General features: G+C 48.1%; 1 protein-coding gene across 3 annotated transcripts in view; it reads right to left on the bottom strand.

Moving 5' to 3' along the window:
* Positions 1-27,588, bottom strand: part of LOC144126135 (uncharacterized) — a 159,304-nt gene that overhangs the window by 52,686 nt on the left and 79,030 nt on the right. The window contains exon 1 of one of the 3 annotated variants that reach the window (XM_077660101.1): positions 23,418-23,549. The exons of the other annotated variants lie outside the window; for them this stretch is intronic. The gene's annotated coding sequence lies outside the window, so the exon portion shown is untranslated. Of the gene's footprint in view, positions 1-23,417; positions 23,550-27,588 lie in introns of those variants that run through there. 3 annotated transcript variants of the gene reach the window in all.

Below are 27,588 nucleotides of genomic sequence, written 5' to 3'. Positions count from 1 at the left end.
TTTACTCCCTATGTCCTTATATTTCATAATTCGCGACTCGCTGAGGCGTTCCTGGTCATTCTGGCTCTCTGTATGCCGATGTTCGTGAGAAGAAAGCTTGGGGATACATCAGCTTCTCCTTTAAGAGTAGAACGCGATAGCGGTATCGGTCCCATTCGCATCACCTACTCAGTTACCTAATTCCTAATTAGCATACTCATAATTACTTATGTAGGCACCAGCACATTTCTATAAGACGCTTCACTAAGTCAAAGACGATGCAGTATCTAGGTCCGCCTTTATTCAGCTTGAACCAATGAGCCTTTGCGGCCTATGCTATGTGTTTTGTCGTGATGCGGTGTTTTGGGGGACACTTTCCAACGCACTCTCTAAAACGACATTGAGATTCCGCCCTATACTATAACACTTTTGCCTACAATAGAAGGTGCTAATGTTCCATGTGATCTTTTTGCGCTCACATGACTGCTTAGCCTGTGGAAGAGCCGCATGATAGATCGCCACGCAGAGCGGCCAAGTTCATCGAAGTCCCTGCTCAGTGAAGAGTGTGCTTTGGTGCGGGTGGTATATGCTGCGCAAGATCGACCTCTTGTCTCACTGCCTTTACTGAAAGGGACCCCGGAACAGTGGGGGCAAGGGGGGCGGCCGCCCCCCCCCCCCCTACATTTTTCCAGAGGAGGCAGCGCCCCCCCCCCCCTCCTTGTCACCGATTGTTTGCACTTGGATCATATTTCTGACAATTGAAACATTTCAGTTTTAGGGCTCTTCTAATGCAAAGCACAGTGGAACTGAGCTACTTTGCTTCGTAGCCAGTTGTAAAGCATTTCGTATATGAGTAACATAAACCAGTCATGTCCCAACAGAAGTCCCCGTCTGACCCGTGTACATGATCATGATTACCAGAATTTAAAAAAAAAACTATGCACAAATTTTTTAATCAGTTGATCACTCCTCGTGCGCACATTTATAAAGCTGCCCATTTCAGTTCGTTTTATATTGACGTGAACCTTTGCACCCTTTGAATGTCCGCATTCAAAGCCATCGACACACAGCTTTATCATTTTGTTTTGTAATGCTTGATGCAACTGGACTTATCTCCATTAATAGCGGCCACGTGCAAATGCTTCCACATCTTTCCAGATTGTTGTAGTTGCTGTTGGTTCTTTATCTAGAACGTTTCTTGCTAGCTTTAAATTGAGCGCGGCCAAGAGCTGCAGGCATTCAATTCCATGACCGCCCAGCGCGCTTGGGACTATTGCCGCCGCCGAGTCATTCAGTTCTTAGTGGGCGGGAGTCAGCCCCTTAAACAGTTTCCTTTGGAAGCGTTTTCGTTGTCTTCCTGTCTGCTGGAGTGTCGTCACCACAACATGACAGTTTTCATCAACCTTTCAACATTGAAAAATAAAAATATATTAAATTTATTATGTACGTGCGCATAATAAATAAATAAATAAATAAAATAAGCTCGAAGTCTTGCCCCGCCCCCCACTAAAAAATTTGTGGTTTAGCTCTCGTTAAACTGGAGTGACGCGATATAGCTGGCCGAGTGGAACTTGCTCAGTTGAATTGCAAAGTCAGCCTTTCGCCGCGCTCCGTTTCGCGGGGCGTTCCTTCATCTTCGTCCCACTTGACACGGCGCATGCGCACAGCTGTGGCATCTCGGTATCGCCGGCGCGCCGCGCCGCCGGCAGCAGCAGCTGCTCCGCACCACGTGGCTGGTCACGTGACCAACCGCGTGATCAGCCACGGCGCCGCGCCGCCGGCAGCTGCTCCGCACCACCTGACCAACCACGTGACAGCGTGAGGGTGCCGCCACGCTGAAGGCTCGGAATGCTACCGTAATGTAGCTATCGCTACAAAAGTTCCGAAGTCCCTGTTTACTGATGCATGTGAGTCTCTCCTGGAATTCTGATGCGCGGACAGAGTGATAGCAGGATGCCGGAGTGACTACGCATCTTGCAAGCGTGGCTGATTGGGCTAGTTGGTAATTCATGACAGGTAAAGAATGCAGAGCAACATTAAGACAGGGCAACGAAAAGACAAACACTACATCGTTGTGGTGTCCGTCCTTTTTTTTTTTTGGTCCCTGTCTGAAAGTTGCGCCGTTTTTTTTAACCTCTCGTGACCTTGTATGACGGGTTCACAGAATGCGGCCCGGTTAAATAAGGCTAGAAGCCTGTCATTGTTGTTATACTTCCATGCAATAAATAATGAAAAAGAGCATTTGTGGCCAATAGGTAGCGTGCCCGTCTCGCAGTAGGAAGGTCCTCGGTTCGATTCCCACCAAAATACAAATCAAATCAACCTGATTTTCTATTCGGCTTAGTTTTATTAATTCTTAACTTCCGTGATACAAACTACAGATCGAATCTGGACGCGGATGAAATGCGGATCAGAGTATGATTGCATGTCGTTTTAAATAAACAACTCAAAGAGAATAAAAATCCGACAAGCAGGGAAATTTTACACGCTATTCTTAGTTCAAAAGAAAGCGCCATGACGCAGTATATCATTTTGTAGGAATGGGGCTGGATTGGCTCCCTCTCGAGTCAACAGTGTGTGGGGAAAAAAAAAAAAACGACCGTTTCAAGATTTTCAAGAAAACAGTCTTGCAAAAAGGGTGTTCTTTAATCGTTTTTTGAATCTCGTAAAAGTGATTACATGTTTTGCCTGAAGCAATACTGCTGTAATGGGATGCCCGGCCTCTGCGTAGTAAGCCATAGCGGAAGCCCTGAATCCTCGTTTGAAGCAAGAAAAAACGGAAAAGAATACAATCCTAATCACGCCTATCTGTTTTTTCTTCTTCGTTGATTTTGTAAAACAGGTCACGCGATTTAAATACGCTTTCAAGAGTTTCTGAAAATCAGATACCTCAGAAAATGCGTTTGTTACTTGTAAAGTCGGCTGCGTATTTCATCATCCCCAGGAGAACTGTCTCATAAATGCTTTCTCTTTGAAGTAGAACGCATTAATGCACGTCCTGAAAAATGCAGGAAGAAGGCATCCGTCTACAATTCCGCCGAATGTATAAATGCAAAATGACCGAGGTAACAAAAGTCGCCTTGATGCGCAAAATGTGTTGCGCATTTGAAAGAGTGCATTTCAAACAGCCCGAGGGGCGCACGGGAATAGGAGCTGTGAGAACGACAGGTGCGTCCAGGTAAACCCAGATTGTGCTTGATGAACCGGCGCTTCTAGCGAAAGGAAGCAGCTGTTCAAATGTAATAATTTCTTTCCCCACTCCCGATAACGCATTGCTTCAGGCTATGACCAAAGTGCGCGATACACGTTTTTAACCAAAGTGCAAGCATTGTGAGACACCGAGCTGGCTGGATTTCAACCTGGAGAAACGATAAAAAGAAAGGAATCTAATAGAATGAAACGCTGGCTTTGTTAAAGCTGCGTGCTTCATGTGAGTACCGTTATTTCCGGTTGAAGCTCGCAGGGCCCAATTTGGCTGAAAAAAAAAGTTGTTTACAAGATTGTCCGCTCCTGATACACAGCCCGCGGGAGCAAGGTAGGCAGCCAGCACATAAAAATGCATTTGCAAGCACTACACTAGCATTACATAACCTCGTAATAGAGGAAAAATACTTGGTAGTTTCAGGCCTTAATCGTCAATATTGAAAAAAAAAAGACTATATAGTCCGCACTTACATATTCCTCCAAGCGTTGAAGTTCAACTTTTAAAGATGTATAGTCGCCGCGTGTGTATCAGAAATTACGCTCAGCAGGTACAAAAGTCAGATTAATATATATATATATATATATATATATATATATATATATATATATATATATATATATATAGAGAGAGAGAGAGAGAGAGAGAGTTCCACTGATTTTGAAGCTTAACTTTATTAGTCTATGTTTGTTGACTAATAATAATGTAATACCTTAGCAACCCGCAAAGGCATACCACCTAAGTTGCTCAACGTCTGTCGCATCCTGCTGCTGAGAACGACGCAAAGACTTGACTGCAGCTGCATTTCGACCGTATGCAATGGAAAGCACTGTGCAGTGAAATGGCGCTAATGTTAACCTATAGCAGGCGTTAGAAATTTCCCCGGCAGCCCTCGTTGGCGACAACGTATTCTTTTGCCACAGAAACGCAAAAGTTGAAGCGCTATAATGCGAAGGTGGGACAGGTCCCTACTGTAAACTTTACGCTGTAAGTGTGCGTCCTCTGCCCCTTATCACAGCGGTCGATGGATACGGGAAAAACTCATTTCGTTGCCGCTCTTTCTTCCCTTTTTTTTTCCTATGTTCCTCTTTCCAAGTGTAGGGTAGCATACTGGGCATCGCCTGGTTATTAACCCCCCTGCCTTTCCGTCCTTACGTTTCTCTCTCTCTCTCTCTCTCTCTCTACTCGCATGTGTACGAAAAATACGACGCCGCATAGTTAGCAGCGGGAAATTAAAGGTCGTGGTTCATTCAGGATGCCTTACATTCGAAATCTGGCTATCAAGAGGCTTCTGTGTCGGAACATCTCAAAATTGATGGTCTGTCGCGCGAGGGACTATACAGCGACTTGGTCGCATACATAACACAGTGTTTTCTCTTTTCTTTTCAGAGCCGCCGCGGTGGCTCAGTGGTTATGGCGATCAGCTGCTGACCCGAAACACGCGGGTTCGGTCCCGGCCGCGCCGGTCGAATTTCGATGTAGGCGAAATTCTAGAGGCCCGTGTGCTGTGCGATGTCTGTGCACGTAAGAGAACCCCAGATGGTCGAAATTTCCGGAGCCCTTCACTACGGCGTCTCTCACAGTTTGGGTCGCTTTGGGACGTTAAATCCCCATAAACCAATCTTTTCTTTTCAAATTTTTTTTAGTGTAGTGAGCACGCTGTATGTTTTGAGTTCATGGTAACGCTGGTGCGCTGTCACTCTGAACTCGGCAGGACAGTTGTGTTCGTAACCCTAAGCTGCGTATTTCAGGCGCCCCCGTTGATGCTGGGTGTACGGGAAGCCATGCGTCGTGTCACCTTGTAATCTTCTATTGGTGCGCTTTATCGTCCATCTTTTTTTTTTTTTCAAAATACGACCTTACCGCTTCTGTTTAACTGATGTTTTTTCACCGGTATGCAAGGATGCATTCGTAAGCGTATCAGACAAAAAAAAAAGTTGCGAAAGTAGAAAGTACAGCCATCGTCAAAAGTAAGGAGCTGCGAGAGATCATCACCCTTCGCAAAGTTAGGACTTGCACACTCTAAACACTAGTACGCCTACACGAGAGTGAAAAGGAAGTAAGCTGTCCTTCAACGGACTGCCTTTTTTAAACGGGAGTGCGCTAAAGGACAGATTACTCCTTTTTTTACTTATTTCTGTTTAGAGGGCACCGATGATACAATAATTTTTGGTTATAGTTTTATAGAGTTAACGCCTCAAAGCAACTCAGGCTAAGAGGGACGCAGTAATGGAGAGATTCGGGTTATTTAGGCCACCTGGGCTTCTTTAACGTACACTGACATCGCAAGTACAAGATCGTCCAGGAGAGCAAGCTGCCGGGCTAGTTGGTGATGCATGTTGTAAACTAGGAAGCGCTCGTGAACCTGTTTTTTGTGTCTCTTACTCTCTCCGTCGTCCGGTATTTTGCGCTTCCTAGTTTACAACATACAAGATCATCTCTTACAGTGTTAGGACTTCCATCGATGCTACAAGGGCCGCGTGGATGCACAGCTTAAAAGCAAACTATTTGGGCTCTTTTTTGACACAGCCTGTACGTCTCGCCCAATCGCCTGCCGCTGTTGTTGCAAGCTCGAACTGCGTCTGCCATGCGTGCACCCCCGCCGTTCTGAGGGCGTCGCCCCTGGCCACCTCCGCCATTCGTGCGCGCATCGGACGGCACATGCATTTCTGTGCAAGGTGATTTCGTGGTCCCGTGCAGGACACAAGCGCAGAGCGGCAGTGCTTTCCGGTATGCGGGAGGGTATGGCATTTAAAACCATATGGGAGGAATGCACGAGAAAAACGCATGCAAAGTACAGTGACTTCAAAAAAATGCATTCTTCTCTATACACTTTGCACGCGCCAAGAGAGAAAAGAGCAGCAGCGCAGAAACCAAAGCCAACCATCCGGGTGGCTGCCTCATGGCTTTGAGGACGATGCAGCACGTCCGCCACGTCTAACGGAAGCACCGCACAATCCGCTTCCGGATCGGGCCTAGGCTGTCATACATGGACTCCCTTTTATTGAAGTGGATGAGCGCCATAGATTGGTGCGTTGGCCTTCTTCCAGCTTCTATGCCTCTTTGTTGAGAGCATATTTCCTGCCGTCCTCCTCTATCTCTCTTTGTTTGTTTTTTTAGACAGTATACCTGTGATTTCGTTTCGTGCTCCTGAAACTTATTTTTCGCCACATAGAATTCGTGGCATAAAATTTTGGCGGTTCATTCAGCTCGACGCGAAACGTATTGGGGCCGCGTACTCCATACTTTGATCGCAATACTGAAAAGCATTTTTCTTCCCCCCCCCCCCCCCCCCCCGTCTGGACTCATGGCGGGCTCACTATTCAAACCTTACAGAACATGCACTAACAGGGTCCAGCACTGATTTGACGTAAAGCAATACACTCCATGTACACTGTACGGCTGACGCTGTTTCAGGTCCTGCACGTAAGGGCAAGGGCTATCGATAACAAGACGTGACATCTGTGCTTGAGTGCACGTCTCGGGCACAACAGAGACGCGGATTTTTTTTTCTCCCCTGGCAAGGCTGCCGTTGCTTTAAAGGATCGGTTTAAGAAACTCTCCAGAAGAGAGATTCCAGATTGGTTCCCACTTTCAAAGAAGAAAGTTTAAAAAATACACTGAACAATAAAAAACAAAACCGCATAACCAACCCCTCCACGACACGCCCGTAAATCTCACTCTATAGTTGCTGTCGGGCAGCATGCTGCTGCCGTTACATTCCGTTCAGAGGCCGAGTTTCTTCGCCGCCTTGCCGCCGCCGTCTAGTTTAACCATCCTAACTTCAAGAGCAACGAGGCGGTGTCAGCTGCGGCATAGGTGATTCTGTTCCTTTTGTGTTGCTGGCAGCAAACACAGTGAAGGCAGTTTGAGCACGGAGGTTTCAGACGCAGTGGTCAAATAAACAAATAGGCCAGGCAAAGCACGTTGTGCAGCGACACCAGTGTGCCAGTCGCTCTGAGGGGACACAGGAGCTTCGGCAGGCTAGTTTCCTCACCTCGCGGAGCGCGGGGTTAAACGAGGGAGCTGGTAACATGTTCACTACGCCGCCAGCATGAATGTTCGCCCACACCCTGTGCAGCTACGTGCACTTTGGACGTCACTGCTGCACTGCCGCGGGGACGCCAAGATCTGCCCAGTCGCGTACAATGGGCCAAATTTCTCTGACGGATAAAAAGAACAAAAGAGCGGAGGGGGTGTAATAATAATAATAATAATTGGTTCTTGGGGGAAAGGAAATGGCGCAGTATCTGTCTCATATATCGTTGGACACCTGAACTGCGCCGTAAGGGAAGGGATAAAGGAGGGAGTGAAAGAAGAAAGGAAGAGAGAGGTGCCGTAGTGGAGTGCTCCGGAATAATTTCGACCACCTGGGGATCTTTAACGTGCACTGACATCGCACAGCACACGGGCGCCTTAGCGTTTTTCCTCTGTTTTAAGAGCACGTTGTATTGACGACTCTCACTCAAAAGCTACAGTTCGTCCTAGAACTGGGCCTATGTTCACGGGCCTCGCGAGCCTGTATGCTGGCTCTAAATATAAAGAAAGCGGCCCATTTCGGCGTTGTAGATATAATTGGTTTTAACCTTAGCTCGTGTTCTCTCTGGTCTCATAGCTGGCGTCAGAAAAACAGGAGCTAAATTGTTAGATCTGTGCACCCGTGCGAACGCTTCGCGAATGGCTCACGCCAGTCACTTCGGCACTCATTGTGTCTCAACATGCGGCAGCAAATTCACCAACCCACTACAGACCTCCCTAATTTGTTTCGTTATTTATTTTTAGTTACTGCAGCCCCTATTAGGGCTATTGCAGGAGTGGGGTTAACAATTCGTCTAAATACGAAACGTAGCGTAACGGAGAAACGTAACGAAACGTAACGGCGAAACGGCGTGTAAATGTGCGAACTATTGGGACCAGTTAGTCCCTGACTTGTGAATGCCAGCTGTGGCTTTCACGACGCTACCAGCTTTCCATGATGAACGACATTGCAGAAAGCCAGCAAATTCTACATAAGGAAATTTGAAAACCGAAGCATTGAAGTTCACTACCAGATTGTGTACTAAAGGACGTGCTTTTTGCTTCGTGAGCGAGATCTGTAAGCTCCGTTGACGGTCGTCTGCGGCAGCGGAAAGAACGCCTTTAGTTTGATGAAACTTCGTTTTCCATGAAGTATACCTCCGCGAAGAGTGCCTTTCGTCGTTTTTCGCGCTACCGAATAACAGTAAGATTTAGTGGCCGAAGGACAAGAATTTTCACGCGACCGACGCGCTTCTATACTGCCAGTACATGGAGGAGGAGGAGGAGGAGGAGGAGGAGGAGGAGGAGGAGGAGGAGGAGGAGGAGGAGGAGGTGGAGGAGGAGGAGGAGGAGGAGGAGGAGGAGGAGGAGGAGGAGGAGGAGGAGGAGGAGGAGGAGGGGGGGGGGGGAGGCAAGCAGGTTAATCGGAAGAATACCCGGTTTGCTACCCTGCAGGGGGGAGAAAGGGGTGAGGGGATAAAAATATAAAGCAGAGTACATAATTTTTAGTGGGGTACATAGGCAAAGGTGTAGAAACGGAGTATCACAGGAGAGCCATTGTGAACGGTGGTAGGGAACAAAATAAAACGTGTCCGCCTCATAAATTTTACTGGCGTCAGGGCAAAGAAAAGTCGTCAGGAAAGTCAGCAAGTGCACATACCTACTAAGAAAGCTTTTCGCCGGGTAGGTTGCTAATGGGAACGAAACTGCACAGGTCCTAAGACGAGCTAGAAACTAGAAAATAGGAGTCACGCGAGGTGAGATTTCTATGCGAAATGTGTCTTCAGATGAAGGTGGTTCAGAAAATATTGCTCATGAGAGTTTTGAGAAGTAAGCACTTAATGCGTCTCACTGCACATGTGACACACTAGCTGCGGATATTTCAATAAAACGCCTTTGCACAGAGCAACATAACTTTGCTCTTGGCCGCCCTGTTCATGACATGGAGGCAGTTTATCTCGGTGGTGTGGCACCCCTTTTGTTGTAAGCGTAAACAAAAAGCGCCAGAAAGCGTTCCTGTTCATCGTTCACAAGGATGCGGAGGTTCTTCCGTTCGAAGAAGACATGCCAAAAGACCCTTCGTGACCTTTGGTATTGCGATGCTCCGCTGTGTGGACCATTGTTGCAAGAGCGCTATCGCTTTCACATAAAAGCCCATTATCAGTCTCATGCGGAGTGTTCTTGGCAATAAGTCCACTCAGTGCTAAGGACCTACGACCACTAACCCTACAATGGCTGTTTTTTCTTATACTATTGTTATCTTTTAGAAAAAGAAAGGTATGAACAGCACTAACATTGCTTCGGATGTCATTCTTGCGAGATGAAGAATCCTTCAAGCATCAGCAAATCAGCATTGCCGTTTCTTTTCTAGGAATTTCGAACGCTGTGCACTCCTGTTGAGTAAGGAGGCATAATGAGTATTCAATCATCTGGGCCGCCAGAAGTATGAGGCGATTTTTACACCTTCAGAGTTGTCCCAAAACTCACGCAGTTACGTTTCCCATTGAGTGCGTTGCCTGCCCAAAAGATTTCAGTGAGCGCATGTTCCCATGTAAGTAAGCGCATGAAAGTGCATTGCTTGCTTCTGGTGGTTCATTAAACGCAGTCGCAGTACGAGCCCGTTTACCGCTCGCAGCTGAGAACTGTGAAAAAAAGAGAGAGAAAATAAAGGGGGTAAATCGCTGCAACAATGGAAAGAAAAGCACAAACTGCGAGGTGTTTTCATTTTTTACAACGTTTTCTAAGCAGACATAAGATGACTTGATCAAGCAAACAACAAAACAAAAGCAGGAAATTGGGGGCTCTTACTGGTCGCACGTCGGAAGGACCCGCTCGATAAAAACTGCAGTTTCGTGCTATCGAACGTACCTATGGTTCAGTTTTATACCTTTGGAATTTTCTGTGCCCGGACATTTCCACTAATGAGACAAGAAATTCCGAAACATGATCACACAAGCGAACACTTCGCCAAATTTCATCGTTGTAGCTCGGCTTGCCCTCCTTAAACGCGCACGAATGCATCTGAATGAGATTGCGTTAGTTTATTTTTTGTTCTTTTTTTGCAAGCGAAAGCTAGTCTTATTTTTATTATCTTCTCGTCTTCCCACAATCACTCAGGGCACGAATGTTTTTTCACCCGAAATCTCAACTTGCTGCTTTAGCAGCATAGGCTGATTAATGAAAGGCTGCGAAAAACGCATACATTTTTTAAACCGAAGTGGAAATCCTGTCTCTGGAGCTTAGTGCAGAGGAAACTCGTGGCGAGTAGCGCTCTAAGAATTCTATACCCGACAGGTCCGCGTGGAGTTAGGGATAAAATAGTGTATTTTATTGTCTCGTTTTTTCTTTCCTATTATTTCAGGCTTCAGCAGCATTGTTTTAATTGATACCACCTTTCAAAGAACCATTTTAAAAACTACAAATGCAGCCAAGACAACATGGCAGTAGAACCTTTGCCAATGTGCTCATCCTGCAAATAATAAGCTACGCTAGTATTTATGAATAGCATGAGCATTAACACATAACATAGAAAAGGCGATCTCGTCGATGCAATAATGGTTTTGTTAAGAAAATGAAAACATGAGTATAACGTCCACGGGGAGAGCAGAATACCACCTTGTGTCGTAAGCAAAGACAATTAAGGCACTCTCTGGTGGCTCTAGGCGTGCATAAAATCTTAATAGCTGCTGAAAAGAAACAACCTTTTGCGGACACACTCTTAGTTCATCGAAATTATTGTTCGAAACTGGCAACACACGAGCATTAAACTCGCTACAATCCGGTTACGAGAAGAATTGTGCCAGCTCCGATACTGTGTGTACAGTAGGTTGTTGCGTCAATGTAGCGTCAGTTCCATTTTCGATGATTAAGATCTATTATCGATTTGTGTCCATTCTAATGTTTTCTAGCCGAGAAGGTACCACATCAGCCTAGTGACAATGCCAATATAAAAGACGCCCTGCACGCTATAGTGAAACTGTTCAAACAACCGCGACACTGGCGGATAGGGACTATGCGCTCAATCGAACAGAACTGCGTCACTTTAATGCCGTCATTGCGGTCAGGATGGAGATATTACGGCCATCTTTCGCCTGCAAGAGGCGCGTCTTCTGAACGACCTACTACTGCTACGACTGCACAGCCTGCGGTTGAGTGATATTTTATAACTTAAAACAGATTAGAGCATTTGGCAATCATGAGCAAACTCCTTAAGCGAGACTCAGTATAATCCATCTACCTACACATTTTCCGCGGGAAACCGTCTTTTTTTATTCACGACATTCTGACATCCCCCTTAGTGGTTAGCACGTGCCGAAAGCTCATCCATCTAGGTGAAAACAGCGAAAAGCGTCGAAAAAATCTGAAGGTATAGTAAAAATTATCGTCATGTCGCCACTTAACAATTTCATTCGTAAGACTACATGATACCATCTCATAGCCACGTGGTCGTATGGGTATATATAGAACGGCTGTCGCGAGCGTGTAGCGGAGCTGCCATGGACGAGCCTCAGACGCTTAGCTAGTGTCCCTGCTTTCCGCTGGATTACAGGGTTAGCCAAGTTAAGCCGCCGCTAATTAATTCATTATCAACTTTTGACTGACGGGCTTTTGGGATCAAGCTCATGTTTAGCTTAGTGGAGCAATCCTGGCTGTCGACGATGCTCTGGCACACAGCACGATGCTACGGCCACAGCTTGCGTACATGAACCAGCAGTCGTGAAATGTGGATGCTGTCCATATTTTCTGCTGCAAGAGCATCGTCTTCGCAGGAATCATTTGGCCACAGTCGGTCATCCAGCAGACCACGTTCGTGACGCACGCACTCCATACTCGCCGTGGTCAGGCTTAGCTGCCGACACTCTCTGCCTACGGCGAATGTGAAGGTCAGTTGTGTGGCATCCAGAGTGACCAGGCGCAAGAACACGCGGACAGGCCGTAATCTTTGACAATTTGTTGTCTCCTTTCTGGAACCCTCCACTTTAAAAAAATCACCTTTCTTTTATTTTACATCATTTCCGGGTTGCTGTTATTATTAACCACATATTTTCATCGCTAAACATCGGAACCCTGACTGGGCGCTTCGAATGTAAGTGAGCTGGCACTGCACTGCGTCCACATTAACGTGCTCAATATATCGCGAATCCAGTTCTACAGCAACTAACAAAATACCTTTGCACAAGCGCTACGAAGAACGAAACATCCATAGGCGCAGCAACGTTGCCATTTGGAGCCCGTGAAAAATAAATGAGGTCCAACGTGGGCGCTAGGCAAACAATTGCTCGCTGAAATGGTGCGTTGCACTCAACATATTAACTGTTTCCAAATTTGACGGTACGGGCAGGCTCTCTCCGGTGTTTATCCTCGTTACGCCATAATGCATGCCATTCTCGAGCCTTGCGGGACTGCGGCGGGAGAGAAGAACCAATTAAAAGTTTGTACCCACCTTGCCTCTGCCTTTACTTTTTTTTCTCTCTCCCTTGAGGCAAGCACAAAAAAAATGAATTAAAAATATAAATCGTGAGCCACAGCGGCACCTCTGGTCCAGCAAGTCTGGAACTGTGAAACCCATTTTTGGCAGAATGGCGTTTGTAACGACTTTGGAGCGCGTATAGTGCCGATAAAGCAGCGGCATTGCCTGGTGGGAGCCACATGTAAGAGGGCTGCTGTTTGCTTAGCGTACTAGAGGTTTTGCGACGAATATGTGCAACTAACTCTCACCACAAGGAATAAGGCAACCGACCATGCACTCCGCATGAAACAATGCTAAACGGCATGAAAGAAGCTAGATTCTTCTACATTATAAAACGCAGGCTCTCCAACTCTACCGCGAAGGTAGCAGGTGTGTCATAGCAGGTGTGTCAACGCCTCTGTCTTACATTTGAGGGAGTACATTTGAGCTAAAGCTCCCGACACGTGGTGATCAGAGCATTTTTTTTTCACTCTATTCACGTCCAACGGCCGGAAACGAGCCGACTTGAAGAATTACAGGCTGATCCAGACGGATTACTCCTTCTCAACACGAAGTGTCATCCACACATGCTCTTTTTTAGAAGGAACCGGTCCCCTCGAGATGTCGCAGCCGCACCTGGCAATTGGGGGGGGGGGGGGGGGGCGTAAGCTCCGTCCGGGCCGTCATCGATCGGAAGGTCCATACTGCTATACATAGAGGAGGGCAACTGCCGTTCGAGACGTGCCTCGAAGTCAGCAACAGGCTCAAGTTATAAGTGTGACATGGGTGATCGACGAATAGAAGCTCGCTACCCATCTGCAAGGCTTCGAAATGGACAGCAGACCAATGGGCACCACGGGAACAACGAGATGACCGGTTTGGCAGCAACAGGCGGAAAAACTAGGCCAAAGCCTATCAATCGCGGATGAGCTTTTGATCCGGAGCCTTCTTTTACTTGTAACCTACCAGCTACTGTTCTCTATAAGTATTTCTGATTACCAATATAAAATGTAAATATCTAAATATATTGTGCATTTGGTCTCCTGTCAGTGACCTCTGTCCTATCGTTCGTCTTCATTCCTGCAGGATAACCCGCCTAAGATCCCGGATTACGACACCAGCAAGGCCTAAGGCTACTAATTCCCCATAAGTCCTAAGACCCAGCTGGGGCTCGGGTGATTGCCCGCAACCTCAGCGGCTACGCCGGCGTCGACAAGGGATATTAATTGGCCGGTTTATAGACCACTATGCAACTTGCGTCCCCTACACAGGCACCCGCCTATGGGCTTCGTTCCTGCCTTAAATCAGCTTCTGGCCGGAGGCCACGTGGTGTGCGCTACATTAAGAGCGATCCTCCGATAGAGCGTCACGGCCATCACGCGCTTAATGCAAGTTCCGGCAATTGTCTTTTCCCAACCGTCAGAGTTGAAAAAGCTGGCAGGTCAGCCTACAAAGAGCATCTTAGGTTATTGGCACCCTGTCCACAATGATAGTGTTGCCACTCTTAACGTTCCTGCTTCTACTATGTTTCCTCTCCATCGACGTATTGCAACACGCTCCTGAGAGCACTGCTCCGCTGGACGTCTCCTGCAACCAACTGTACACATCGATGAGAAAATAATGCGCTCCGTACAAAGACATTTTGGTCGACCTTTCAGGGTCCACCATCGTACTGCCACGTCCTATACGAAAGCACCATCAAATGATGGCCAACGTTTATAGCTTTATAACCTGCCTGCGTCTTATAGTAAGCTACAACGTCTAATTTAATCTCTTGCAGTATGGCTTTTGGATTACAGTGACGAACTAGCGCGGCCTGACCGAAGACAGCCAATCACTGTCAGTGCCATCTTTTCTCAACAACTTGAAGCAATGCCACCTGCTACACGAGGCTAGCTTGACGGCGGGGCAGATTGCTGGCCTCCGTCTATTAGTGGATCTTCTAACTGTGCTCCGTCCGCAATAGTTTGTCGCAATCATGTGGAACGCCGGCGGAGCCCTGACCAGCCTAAAAAGACCAGGGGGAACGCACCAAATAGCCGCAGTTTTAGTTCCCAATCTCCACACATTTCAGGGCTTGCATTTCTTTATTTCCCCGCATCGAACCAGTCAATCCCTATCAGTTGAGAAGAGGGCGCCCTAGCCAAAACAGCCCACAGTTCTTGCACTCCCGTCATCAATACAATGACATCAATCTGCGCATCGCCCACTCAAATACACTTCCAACCACCCGACAGAAGAACTGTCTCCGGAAGGCGACTACGTCTTCTACCATAGCGGCACCTATTCTGTCGGGAACAAGCCCCCACTACACCAACGGGCATGTTCCGACTTGAAAAAATTTCCTCACCGGCCTGTGATTTTTGTGGAGAGAACAGTTCTCCGGAATGTCTGCTCTGCACTTCTTGCGCTCACAACGGACAGCGCGGCATTGTCGCAAGATCCCTTTGGAAGCCCGGTACAACCTATTTTTTGCCAACACACCACTCGTGCCTGCTTCCGGAACCGGTTTCACCATGACGATGCCACTGGGCTCACCCCAGTTCCTTAGGCACCACTCTGTTCCTGCGTCTCTCTCTCCTCCTCTTCATGACATTGTCTCTCCCCTTCCTTTCCCGTTTCCTTCTCACCACTTCCCCTGAGCCGCGCTCTATTAAGGAAAGGAGAAAAAGAAGTTCTCCTTTACTTTCTCACACCCACTCATTCAATCACTGCGAAGCCATAGAAGCGCGTGGCCAGAAGGACGTTCACCCCATGTGATGGCGCGCCTTGACTGTTCAGCTCGAAGCTGCCGGCTAGATTGTCTTGTGTAGCGATATAAATGAGGCAGAATCCCGCACGACAAGAAACGCACAATAACATCTATGTGACGCTGCCCCAGGGTGACCCAGTCACACTGACGTGCACCGCTTCCGACTTCTGCACAGCGTGGATGCTCGAGACTGCAGCTGCTCTAAGAAGGAGGCATCGCTAGACGACCGTGAGTTCTGCTAGAAGTTGTTTTCAAGTTTCAGAAACGTTATTAAAAACTAAAAATTGGGAATATCAGATAGAGTAGTCCGCCAAATCCTGAGAAGCAAATATATGTATCTCAGTACTGCCTTCACGCGCTGACAGCTTAAGGTATAGAGCGTTGATGCAAGACAAATGGCTCGGAACAATCTTAAGTGGGCGTTGGAAGCGAGCTCAGGCCCAGGCGATTTCTTCGTGTGCTATTAGCATTCTTCTCTTGGCGCAATCATCAGCCTCTGCTGACCGTCTAAACGCCCACTTGTACACCTTCATAACGTTGTCCGGCTCTCCTGCGCTTAGATTTTTCATGTGTTATCGAGCTGTTTTCTTTTTATCTGCATTGGGGCAGGCATACCTGGCACACTTCAACTGAAGCGGCCATCTTTTTTTACCGGTTGTCCGCTTGCACGCAAGCGTAGTCCAAAGCGTCTCAGCAGTGGCGCCTGTGGCCCTGTCCCAATTAAGGCGAGTAATCGCAAAGTGCAGAGGCGTCTTGTGAGCCGACTACGTACTGCTGAAAGTGACCCTAGCTGTTGATAACTATCTTCGATTAACTGAAAGCCTGCGTCTCATCTGCTTGCGATTTCTTCGGATGGCTCACCACTGTGGAACGGGACTCAACTTGACGCGACCCGTCGACTGCTTGGCGTTTTCGTAGCTGTAGTGAATCACCGCTCTTTAGCGTCCCGTGGAAACCACTAAAACAAAAACGTCGAAAGATGGCTCAGTTTAAGTGATGGGCGAAAACTAAACAATTCAGGAATAGCTTGTGACTGCTGCATGCGATGAGTACCGACTTTCGCTTTGAAAGTTGCACCAACGTTTTGATTTCATGATATCATTGCTGCATGCTGTAAGGCGTAAATTGTAACAGCTCCCGTAATGTCATAAAAGCTATCCAAATGCGAAGAAAATGCTTGTTAACGACTGCGTTGCTCAAACTCTTGCAAAAGCCAACAACAGTTGCGAAGCAGGACTATGGAGAATTTTGCTGCGCTGTAAATTTTAGAGGACTACTTAGTCCTCTTATTTTGCTAGTTGCTCGCGCTAAACTTTAAAGGATATCGGGGCAGGTATTAGGCTATTATTAGGGTTTTTTTTTTCTTCTCACGGGAGCCCTGCGTCACAAAAGGCATTTCTGCGTAACTCTTTCCTTCAGCTGTCGCAATCTCCGCCACCGGACAGCGCCGTAAAGGCGCGCTCACACTAGCGGGAAGCTTCCCGCGCCGGCACAGCAACAACGTCGACGCTGCCTCGCAGCTCCTCAGAATGACGCTCACACTGCGCGCGTTTTCTCGCTGCGGTTGTCTTGGAATGTGGAGAGAGGAGGCGCTGAGGGAGGACCCGAACGAGCAGAAAGAGAAGGGGATAGTCACGTGACACCAGAGAAGACTGGAAAGCGCACCCTTTTCTCGCGACGTCGTCTTGATCGTCTGCTAGCTCCCCTCCCGTCGCCCTTTTTGTCTCGAGGATGGCTGGCTTGAGCGATAAGTTGTTGGCTGCAGTAAACGTACTTATACTTGTTTGTTCGCTGCTTCTGCACCGTCGCTTGTGCACCGTCTCAAGTCGCATGTTCATGCTGGCAAAGAAGCCGCCGAGTGCCCGGCCGGCCGGCCGGACGCGCGCAGCCTCCGCCTCCGCCGACGGCGTCACTGAACTGGGACCGACGTCACGGTTCACGGTCGGCGCCCATTGGCTGCTCTCGTCAGCGGCACGGGAAAAATAGGTACCGGACCCATCGCTCTGCGGGACGGCACAGCAGGCTGTCCGCGGGAGAAAAACCGGCTTGCGCGGGAAGCGGCACGCGGAAAACGTCCTGCGGTGCGCGTTTTCCCGCTAATGTGAGCGCGCCTTTACACTGGCAATCTCGCAGACTTCCGTTTCACCATAGCCTCTAGAGGGACGAAGCAGCCGGCAAGAAACCTCGTCTGATTAGAAAAAATTTTATTTACATATGTACACATGCCAAGGTTACCGGATACATTTGACATTCACAAGTTGACATGACGCTCAGCATGTAAGGCGAGCCAATTAGAGTGCCAAAACATCTCTGAATAACTAACAGGAATTTCTTCAGCTACCGACAGCCTGTCCCTTTTCCTTCTCGTTACTGCTGCCCTGCCGAGAGTCAGACCTTAGCATGTGTTGCTGAAAAACTTGAACCTGTTTCCCGCCAAGCTTCCCGACGGTCAAAAAGGTAGCAGTCTAGTTAGACGAATGTGCACGGCTGCGAAAACATCAACAGCTTCTTTTTATGGTCGTTACTTTATCCCGTCTGCAGCATGACGATACTGTGAAAAGAAAGCTCATCGCCTTGCCTCTGATTTCTTGTTCGGTTGCCTTTTCCCTTTGCTATGGTAGAGGAAGTCAGCCGCGAGCTACTTATTATTCACGTATTTTCTTCTTCTTCGTTCTGAAGTGGGGAAAGGCTCGGCCTCATGAGAACACAGCAATGTGGCCTTGACCGGATGTCCTGCTTTAAGGTCGGGAGACCACGGCCACACGCGCTCAAATCCTCGACGTCAACAAGCTTCCCATTTTTTCCGAAGCGAAGCACCTGCTGCTCTCTCCGCTTCTTTTCCACCGCCTCCTTGCACCTCTGCAGCCTGAGGAAGCAGTTGGCCCAGTGCGTCGCCAGGAATCGGCCATCCTTCTATCTCCCTAGCGGCCACCGTGTCTACGAAAAAACGAAGCTCGTGTCTGCGCTCTATGCGTTTCTGTTTCTTGTAAATACTATGCGCGTCTTCCTCCGTCAGCTTCCGATGAAGACCAGCCGCGTGGGTTCACAGATGCCAACCTGGACTGGTAATGACGGAGATTAGGTACAATAGGAAAACTTCGGGGGGATGTTGAATTCGCCAGAGCTACGTCATTTACAGTGTGCCTAAATATTCAGAGACATCCTTCAGATGAGAAGGGGGAGAGGGGAGGGGATGCAGTGTGCTTTCTTTGCTTCGACAAGGCAACACAAAGAGGCATTAACAGCTCCTCGCACCTCAAGAGCTACCGTCCCTCTTGGGAGCAAGCAGCACAGGTGGTGCGCATTCCTGTGTCCGAAGTACTTGTGCGATCTCTCGGGACCGGTACAGGAAAAGAAAAGGCGGCTACACTCTCCGGCATAATTTATTTCCACTGAACGATGCTCATCTTTCAACATTAACGCCCGATTTGTAGAGAAAAAAAAAAGATTGCGCGTAATTTCAAATTGCAGTGCTTCTATTGCTACTGAACAAAAACGTCAATATCTGCTATGAGTGGAAAAGCGTAATATCTTGCTTGATATAAGTCTGCGATTTTTCGTTTTGGGAAGTAATTATGCGGTTATTCCAAACAACTATAGTCTTAATAATTTAATTAAACAGCGTTCTAAAACCATGACTTTGCTTCGTTGAAGTTCCACTGAATATTTTAGCCCCCGTTGGCACTCTCAGTTTCCGTATTATTCCTGTTAAACACACCATCACCCCCCCCCCCCCTTTCCCGTCCTCAATAAAGAACAAGAAAAGCAACAAAGACCCGCCCACTGCATAGACCTCGAGCGCAGAGGCGTGGTTGTTCCAACGGATGCAGGGCATCCTCAGCGACCGTTCCGCATGCGGACGCTTAGAGGCAACAAAGGAGGCTCGCTAACGAAGAGAAAAATGCCCGCTACACAAGGTCAGACACGACACGCAACAGAGCCATCGTTTCTCTTTATTTTTTTTTTCGGCGAGAGAGGCAATTAGCATTTATAACAAAGGCGTTGCAAGTATGTCAGCAGGTCACTTCGCGGAGCCCTCGCCCAGTCACTTAGCTCACCGTTGTACGAACAAAACGCGTCTGAGGCGGTTACGTCACCGCAGGAACGGAACTCCGCCAAACGGCACAGTAAGCACGCGTCTCGCGCCACCCGCAGAGCCGTTTCGGACACGCGGAATGCTTTGGGAAAGGAACAGGTGTGTCTTCGCGTTGTTGCCACGCGTCGCTACCCGTCGGGCAAAAAGGGCATCAGTATTCCTGGAAGCTTTTCGTCTCGCAATGAAAGATGACAAAGGCGGGCCACTAATAGCAGCGTAGCACACTTTGTCTTCGTACTCGGAAAAACACAGCCCCGTTGATTGTTCCGAGACGGGCTACGACTGTGTTCATTACACCACGGTTTATCGCCACGAAAAAGGTGAGGTAGACCAGACGGTTTGTCCTTACAAGTCTCCTGTGCTGCTACCCTGAAATACAGAGCACGAGCGTACTAATGGTGGTTTCTGTCTCACCGCCCTTTTGTACACACATTTTGCCTGTAATTCCCTTCTTTTTCATTTAAATTTTTGCCCATCATGCCACCCGTCTTTATAATAATGGTCTATAGACGGTTTATAGACAGTCTATGGACGTCTTATAGACTCTATTGCCTTCCTGTAGATGTTTCCTTTTGTATACTCATAGACTATAGACTGTCCATAGACAAAAGTCTACTAAAAGTGCATGGCCATAAATCTATAGATTGTCTGTAAACTGTCTATAGCATTTGTATTGTCTATAAACTGTTCTCTAATATTTGTCTATAGAGAGTCTATAGACTTTATAGTCAGAAGTCTACGGACAGTCTATACACTATCTGAAATATTTGTGCAAGGGTGGTCTCCTTGCAAGATGACGGGACAAGATCGTCGACACCGTCTCGCAGAGAGAACACCTCGCACTTGGTTCCCGCCACACTCATCCCTGACAGACTCACGACTAGCAACTCAGGATGAGGGCAGGTATGACTGTGGCGATTAGATGCAAAAGGGAGCACTGACTGTGCCCGATGTATTCGCGTGAGCGCGGCACGTTGTGCTGTGGCGTCCTGCTCTTTACGGGCCAAGTATTTTAGGTCGCTGGCCTCGCGCTGCTGCTCATAAACACACATCCGAGCGTCTTTGTGTTGCCGCGCTCCCGGACTTCTCCTGCACTCATCTCTACAGCGCAGTTGACGGGGCGGACGTCACTTGCCGGGCGAGATCCGTTAGCGCCTGCTTCGATGTTTCCGCAGCACGCAACACAGATGTAAGGGTCCGGGATAACACCGACGAAAACAATGTAGGATTTGTTTGTTGTTGTTGCTGCCCTCAAGACATACTGGCGTGTACCCTTAAGGGGGAATGATGACCGATATGAACATTCCTTGTTTTTCCTCTTCCTCGAAACTTTCTGCGTAGAAATGCATTACAGAGCCTCGCACGCACAGTTTTCCCCGAACCCAATCCGCATTGTAGGTCTCCTGGATGAAAATTCAGAGTTCAGAGGCAGCTGGTTGCGGTGGTGGGTGTATTATCGTTTATTTGTTATTACTTGTCTTCATTCGTCTTCTTATGCTGCTTCTAGTGGTCTGGGGGGGGGGGGGGGGGCGTCTCCTGTTGTGTTCAGTTTGAGCAGCATATCTTTGTGGTGCCTGTAGCAGCCATTAATGTGTTAAATGCAGTCGATTAAATTGCTCTTTTTGAATGCTATACATCGATGCATGTCCGTCTTGATATTTTTATAAGTCCCTGATTCTCTATTGTGTGGCCAGCTCCAGCATCACTCTTTCGCTGAGTTTTCATACAAATTGCGCGCACTTTGCATCGAGGGTGAAACCACCAACCATCACTGTGACGGAAGTGATGTGTACTATGAGTGCGTGCAAAAGGAACACGATTAATTTGGCTGGGGTTGCAGGAAATGGAATGAGGGGGGGGACCAGACGAGGACCCAGGGGAAATTGATTTCAGAACTTAAGATAGGATCGGAGGCCTTTGTCACTGCACTGATGAAAGCAATTTATTCAGTATATGTGCCTGTCCGCGTCAAGAGTTCTGACTTTTATCCTTTTTTTGCTTATATCTTCATTCGTGCGTGACGAAAAAGGGGTGCAACATATCGGACGGCTACATGAAACAAAAAAACTCATAAACACAGATTCAAACAAAAATTTCTGCCTTACACTATAGTGTTTCATGCCAAGTAAAGAGCTAGTTATAAGTCAGTAAGTCAGGAACACCTTTTATGCCATTTTTAGTTTTATTGCTGGTCGAAAAACATTAAAGAAATGCTGCGAAAGCCACTATTGCACTTCCTGTACGTAGGCGAGAGCCTTACGTTAAGTGTGGGAACGCTATTGTGAAATATTTTAGAAACGCGGAAAGGCAGACGCCATGAGGTAATGGGAAACTAGCCCTTACAGTATTGTTCTCAAAAACAAGTATACAGAGAGATAAAACATTTTTCTTTGCGGGAGCCTTAACAGTTTCAAGCTAGCTTAATGAAACGAAAATTACTGCACTGGAATGGCCAGGAACAAATAAAAAACATGCTGCCCTTGACTGCAACATAAGCGCATGCACGTAAAAATTAAATGAGTAAGAATTTTGTTTGCTGATTTATGCGCCACTAGTTTTAAAAAGCGCCAAAGTATAACCTGATAATTGCACTCAGGTGAATAGACTCGCTGCTTACGCCTCGCATTGTCATGACACAAGGCTGCAAACAGTGTAAATGTCAACTAACAGAATTCCTCCCATCTGAGAGACCTAGCTTTTTTTTTTTCGGGATTCCTCGTCACCTCCTTTACACTGATCCTTCCGTGCTGCATATGCGCACTTGCGCACGCGCAAAGCAGCACGCGACGCGTGTAGGGGCGTCTGAAGGACCGCGAAGTGAGATAGCTTTTCTTTGGTAGAGTAGCGTCACCCTTTGTTGAATCTGGAGACGCCATTTTGGATCACAAGGATTGCGCCGATTCCTACAATGGAGAGAAAGCTTCTAAAGGAGGAGACACTTTCGCGTGGAGACGACCGGCTAATGCCGAAAAAAGAAGAGATTAATAAAGCGAGTGCTGCGTTCCTCTACACTGACAGCACTTCACAGGGACCGTCAGTTTTTAAGTAACACTTCTGAGCGGCCCTGCCCAAAATGCTCATGTTTTCAGAAGACCACTTCGGAAACCCGAACTGCATTACTGGAAATAAAGGAGCAGTTTGCAGCGATATGCTTCAAAGCAAAGGAAGCTTAGACAAGTGCGAGGAGCAAAAAAGCAGGTGCGATTTTTTGCGATAGGCAGCACGCAAGCAAGACGCCCTTTTTTAATATGTCCTTGTATCGCCTCATCTACTTCAAAGATGCGCTCGCTTTGTAGGGATTTTTCTGCAAGCGGAGCAGCTGTCGCCTCTTTTGGAAACGTCAATTTCTACGCCGTCTCGCAGCTTTGTCAGCCAACTTCACAGCTTTGCGCATTTGCAGTTCCTTTCTGCGAGTTTGTCGGTGATGACGATATCGGACGCTCATACCGGCTGAGCCGCAGAATTTCACAGTGCAAGCCTTCTAGCGAGAAGAAGGGGGGAAGGGGGACGTTGTTTCGCATCTACAAAATTTTTAAAAAATTAGGCACCCAATTTGTCGCCTTAGATTCAGCAGAACATTGAAACCACTTACAAACTTATTCCCACTCTTTTCGCCATCCCAGTATCTTGCTACCACTACAAGCTGATCATCATTACGACAAAACGCGAATATATACTAATAGTAAAGACTTTCCAACGTGCACCGTACTAGCAGGATGCAGGTTAGCTGTACTGTCAGATTATTGTGACCAACTTCCGGTGCCCTAAGAACGAAGAGGGGGAGCCGGTGCTCTTTGTGGACGCTAATGTCTGCGCCTGATAGTAATGATGGTTAAAGAGGGCAACGCCATGAAACTAGCCCCTCCCTGCTTCCCATTCCTAACTGAAGAAAAAAACAAGTGCTCGTAGGCAAAACACTAACCTTGAGCCGTTCGGACGACGCTAATCCCAGTTGGTCGGCGGCACTCAATCCCAGACCCACTGGCGAGAGCACGGGCACCAACGCCTGAGCGGCCGGGTGAATCTCAGCCCAAACACACAGGCTACCAGTGGCGACACGATTCCGGGAACAGCCGAGCCGTCGGAGAGCGCGCCACAACACCCACGGCGGGCCGCCGAGCAGAGTACGTGCGCGTACGGAGGTGTGCGTCCGCGTGCCTTCCTCGCCCGCCGCCGTGTTTGCGGCGAGCGAAGGCGGCGCAAGGACCCCCCCCCCCCCCCCCCCCCCTCCGCCTCCGCCTCCGCTTAGGGCAAGGCGGGTCTAGGCAGGAAAAAAGAAAGACGGCATGCAAAGAACCCAAAATTGAGAACGGCTCTTCGTTTCGTCCAAATGGACTGCTGCCTCCGAACGCGTTACGCGAGCGCTGGCGCAGTGGCACTAACCAGGCGGGAGCCTGCTTGTTCAGAATGAGAAGAGGGCAGGGGAAGGGGTAGGGAATCGTTTTCTCGTCGTTCCTCGAACGAGGGCGCGCCAGCTGCTGGTAATTTTCTATTCTTAATGTGTAGCAACAACGTTGCGCTGAGCAACCTCCGCGTAACACTTACGGGACAACGGGAAGAACGGGGACGCACACCGCGGAGTAGAAAGATAAATTGAACTAGAGCAAGAATGCGCGAATGATATACTTCCCTTAGACGGTATACGTTACCTGAGCCCTACTTTCTGTATTTCCTGAGGAAGAAAAAAAAGAACAGAAGAAGGAGCAATGCGAGTTTTCTCAGCCAGCTCGACAGAAAAAGGATGACGAGCTGGTCGCCTCCCGTTACGGAGAGCTGTTGGGGCTCTACGGTTACGCTTCCATCGTCCTTTACTCGGCCGTACGACAACAAAGGAGCTGCTGAAGAAGGCAAAACCGAAAGATTGAATAAATGGCAAAGAAGACACACGCTGCGATGGCCACGAACGAGAGCAAGGAACGTGAACGGCCACCCAAGGCCCGGTGCTACTTTTTTCACGGGGCTTCCCAAAGTAGAACAGCGACCGCGGCCCTTGAAGCGACTGCCAAGGCAGCGACATGAGCGAAGAGTCGAGAAGCCTTTATGCTCGCTGTGTCTGCAAAACCACGCCGTGCAGGACCCGTTATGTTCGCTAGAGCGGCCCGTCCGCAACCAACCTTGAAACACGCCGGCGCCTTGGCGGCTGCCTCGTTACGTGGGCGTGTCCAGATCGGCATCGTGGCTTTGTGCGGCGCCTGCGCCTATACGGGGTGATGCATATGGGAGCATGGGACAGTGCGCGCGTCGTCGCTGCCTCAGCACTTCTCAGCCTTGAAGACTTTGCGTAAAACTAGGTGCTAGACTGCACTCGTTCTTTTGTGGGGACGGAAAATTAATTGCAATTTTTCTGGGTGTTCTGGTGCAGAAACCTAAAATTATCAACACATAATATCTGGCGAATGCTACGCACGTCAGGCGCTAGACTAATTGTTGAGAGTGCGTAACTGTATTCTACTTTTTTTCGTCTTTCGGGATGATAAAAGATTCAAAAACACTTTTGCATGGACTGCTTACGTTTTACCGCTTACACCTCACGCTCTCTTACACTACACGGTGACGGTCACGGTCGCAAATCTGACCATGGAAGAAATCGAAGGCCACGCGCTCGCTGCATTCACGCCTGCCCCCAAAGTTTTCGTAAGATACGTGGATGACTGCTTTTGCGTGATGAAGAGGGAAGCATTGAAATAGTTTATTGTACAACTGAACAGCATAGAGCCAGCAATACAATTCACCGTGGAAGAAGAAATCGATGGCCGTCTCCCATTTTTGGATCTGCTTGTCACAAGAGATTCCTCTAGATTACATTTCAGCGTTTACCGGAAACCTACATATACCGGCCGTTACCTCAGTTACAGGTCAATTCACCCAGTTTGCCAAAACGTTCGGTTGTTTCAACGCTCCTCCGACGCATGAAAGTATGTTCCAGGCGGGAAGACCAAGCGGCTGAATCGAAACACATACGACGTGATTTGACGACCTGTGTTCACCCGGTGCACGTCATCGATTCCATGCAGCGAAAACTTGACCGCCCTAGGATGCAGCCAGCCGAAAGCACAGAAAAGCGAACGGCTCTCCCATACGTCCCAGGCATCAGTGATGCACTTGCGCGTATCTTACGTTCGTATGGTGTGCACACTGCTCATGTGCCATCTCAAAAACTGAGAAGCCAACTTGTCAATGTCAAGGACGGGCTTAAGAAAGAAAGATTCCCTGGCGTTGTTTATCAGGTTCCATGTGCCGACTGCCCATCAGTATACATAAGCGAAACAGGAGATTTTGCACGCAGATTACGTGAACATAAGAATGACGTGAAGAACCGGCGCGCAGAACAAAATGCGCTTGCCGAGCATTCAGTATCTGCCAGCCACAACATCAACTGGGCAGAGGCACGTGTGGTCGCCAAAGAGAGAGACATGAAATCACGGCTCTATCTTGAGTCGCTGATCATCCAGACAACAGCGCATACTATCAATCGAAATGACGGGAATTTGCCACCTATCTACGCGAGATGCCTTGGATCGCATATACGCCGCATAAAACAGGCACCACCGCAACGTTTTGCCTCATTGTGAACAAGGCTCCCGTGTGGGAGCCGAAACGTCATCATTCCATCTTAATTTTTGGTCGGTGCGACTACACGGTGACAACGCGTGCAGACTCAAGCGATATGCTAATGATATTCTTTGTTCAACAGACCCTGTCGTGATCGCTTTACTAGCCTTCAGTGTCGGTTGTGTTTCGGCGAACACGCAACGCTCAAAGCGGAGCACTTGTAGCCCACTTGCACGCCATGAGACGCTAGCTGATCCAAGTTCTTTCGCAAGCGTCTCTTGTGCGCCCTGCTGGCCTCATTGCAAACGATAGTTTCCGACGTGTACTTTGCTGAGCCCGAAATAATGAGTTCGGCGCGTAATGAAATGTGCCGCCGGGGGCTGTTTCTTCGCTCACTATGGGTTCGCGGAAAACTGGCTGCTGTTTTGCCTCGGGACAACGGACACAGGCGCGTAAGCGTTCAGCTGACGGGAATAAAGCTATAACTTCATCCGGTAACAAGGTAATGAAAAACAAACCTGCATAAAAACAAAATGAGAAACGGAACCATTGAAAAGCACTAAACTAGTTCCTTTAACAACAATTCATTATTATCTCGCTGGACGCCTGCAGCTAAACTGGCACTGTCTGAGGCACGTCCGTTAACTACGATGACGCAGCACATTCTGCGCAGAGAAAGGCTATTCAAGTATTTTGGAAGCTGAGAAAAGAACAATTTCCCGCAGAAAATAAGAATTGTGCTTGTATGCAGAACACGCGTACTTGCTTACGTTTTCGTTCAAGTTGATGATCGGGACACGAAATCGTTCAAAACAGGAGTTTTAAATGGACAGTTTTGCTTCAATAACATATCAGCGGCGTCTGGTACTGACGTAAAATGCATACCCAAGCGTCCCACGAATTTCACAGATCGGAGAGCATTTCGGCGGCTGGCACATTGCTCCTTTTTCCTTCTCTTTCCTTGATCGCGACCGCGTCTTTTTTGCATTGCAATACTGTATGCAGGCGCAGCCTAAGGTCTTTTCCACAGGGGCGTCTGCGAGCGCGTCAAGGCTGGCGGTAGGGCTTTCAGGAAGCGGAACGAGGCGGGAGATAACCGTGCTGCTTCGGGGTAGAAGTACGAGTGCAGAATAAAAGAGCAGAGGAGAAAGAGAGGGAAAGACAAGGAAAAATATACGTGGCAAATAAACTAACAGCTCATTCAACAACAACAAAAAAAGAAAATGAGAGATACGGCGGCAGTTAAAGAAAGCAAAATAAGGAACCGGTGTTTTATGCAGAGAATTCCAAAGAAAGTGGGTCGCGTCGCGATTTGAATGCTAATCAGCGCGAAACAAGGCGCTCTCGTACGTGCATGCTCTGTTCCCAAACAAGACCTTCAAGCAACAAAACTTCAGCGTAGGGGCACGCACCCTAAGAAGAGAGGACCCCTGTTTCCACGGTTTCCTAATGACGTCGGTGTTTCAAATGAATGATGGAGGCCCTAATATTATGTCCAGTAATGAAGATAGAGTGTTCGTTTCTTTCGTGGTGTGAAAAAA

This window comes from Amblyomma americanum, chromosome 3 (genome assembly GCF_052857255.1).
Source record: "Amblyomma americanum isolate KBUSLIRL-KWMA chromosome 3, ASM5285725v1, whole genome shotgun sequence".
In the NCBI taxonomy this organism is placed as follows: Eukaryota; Metazoa; Arthropoda; class Arachnida; order Ixodida; family Ixodidae; genus Amblyomma; species Amblyomma americanum.
The sequence above is the reverse complement of the archived record's forward strand: the minus strand, read 5'-3'. Positions and strand labels throughout refer to the sequence as shown.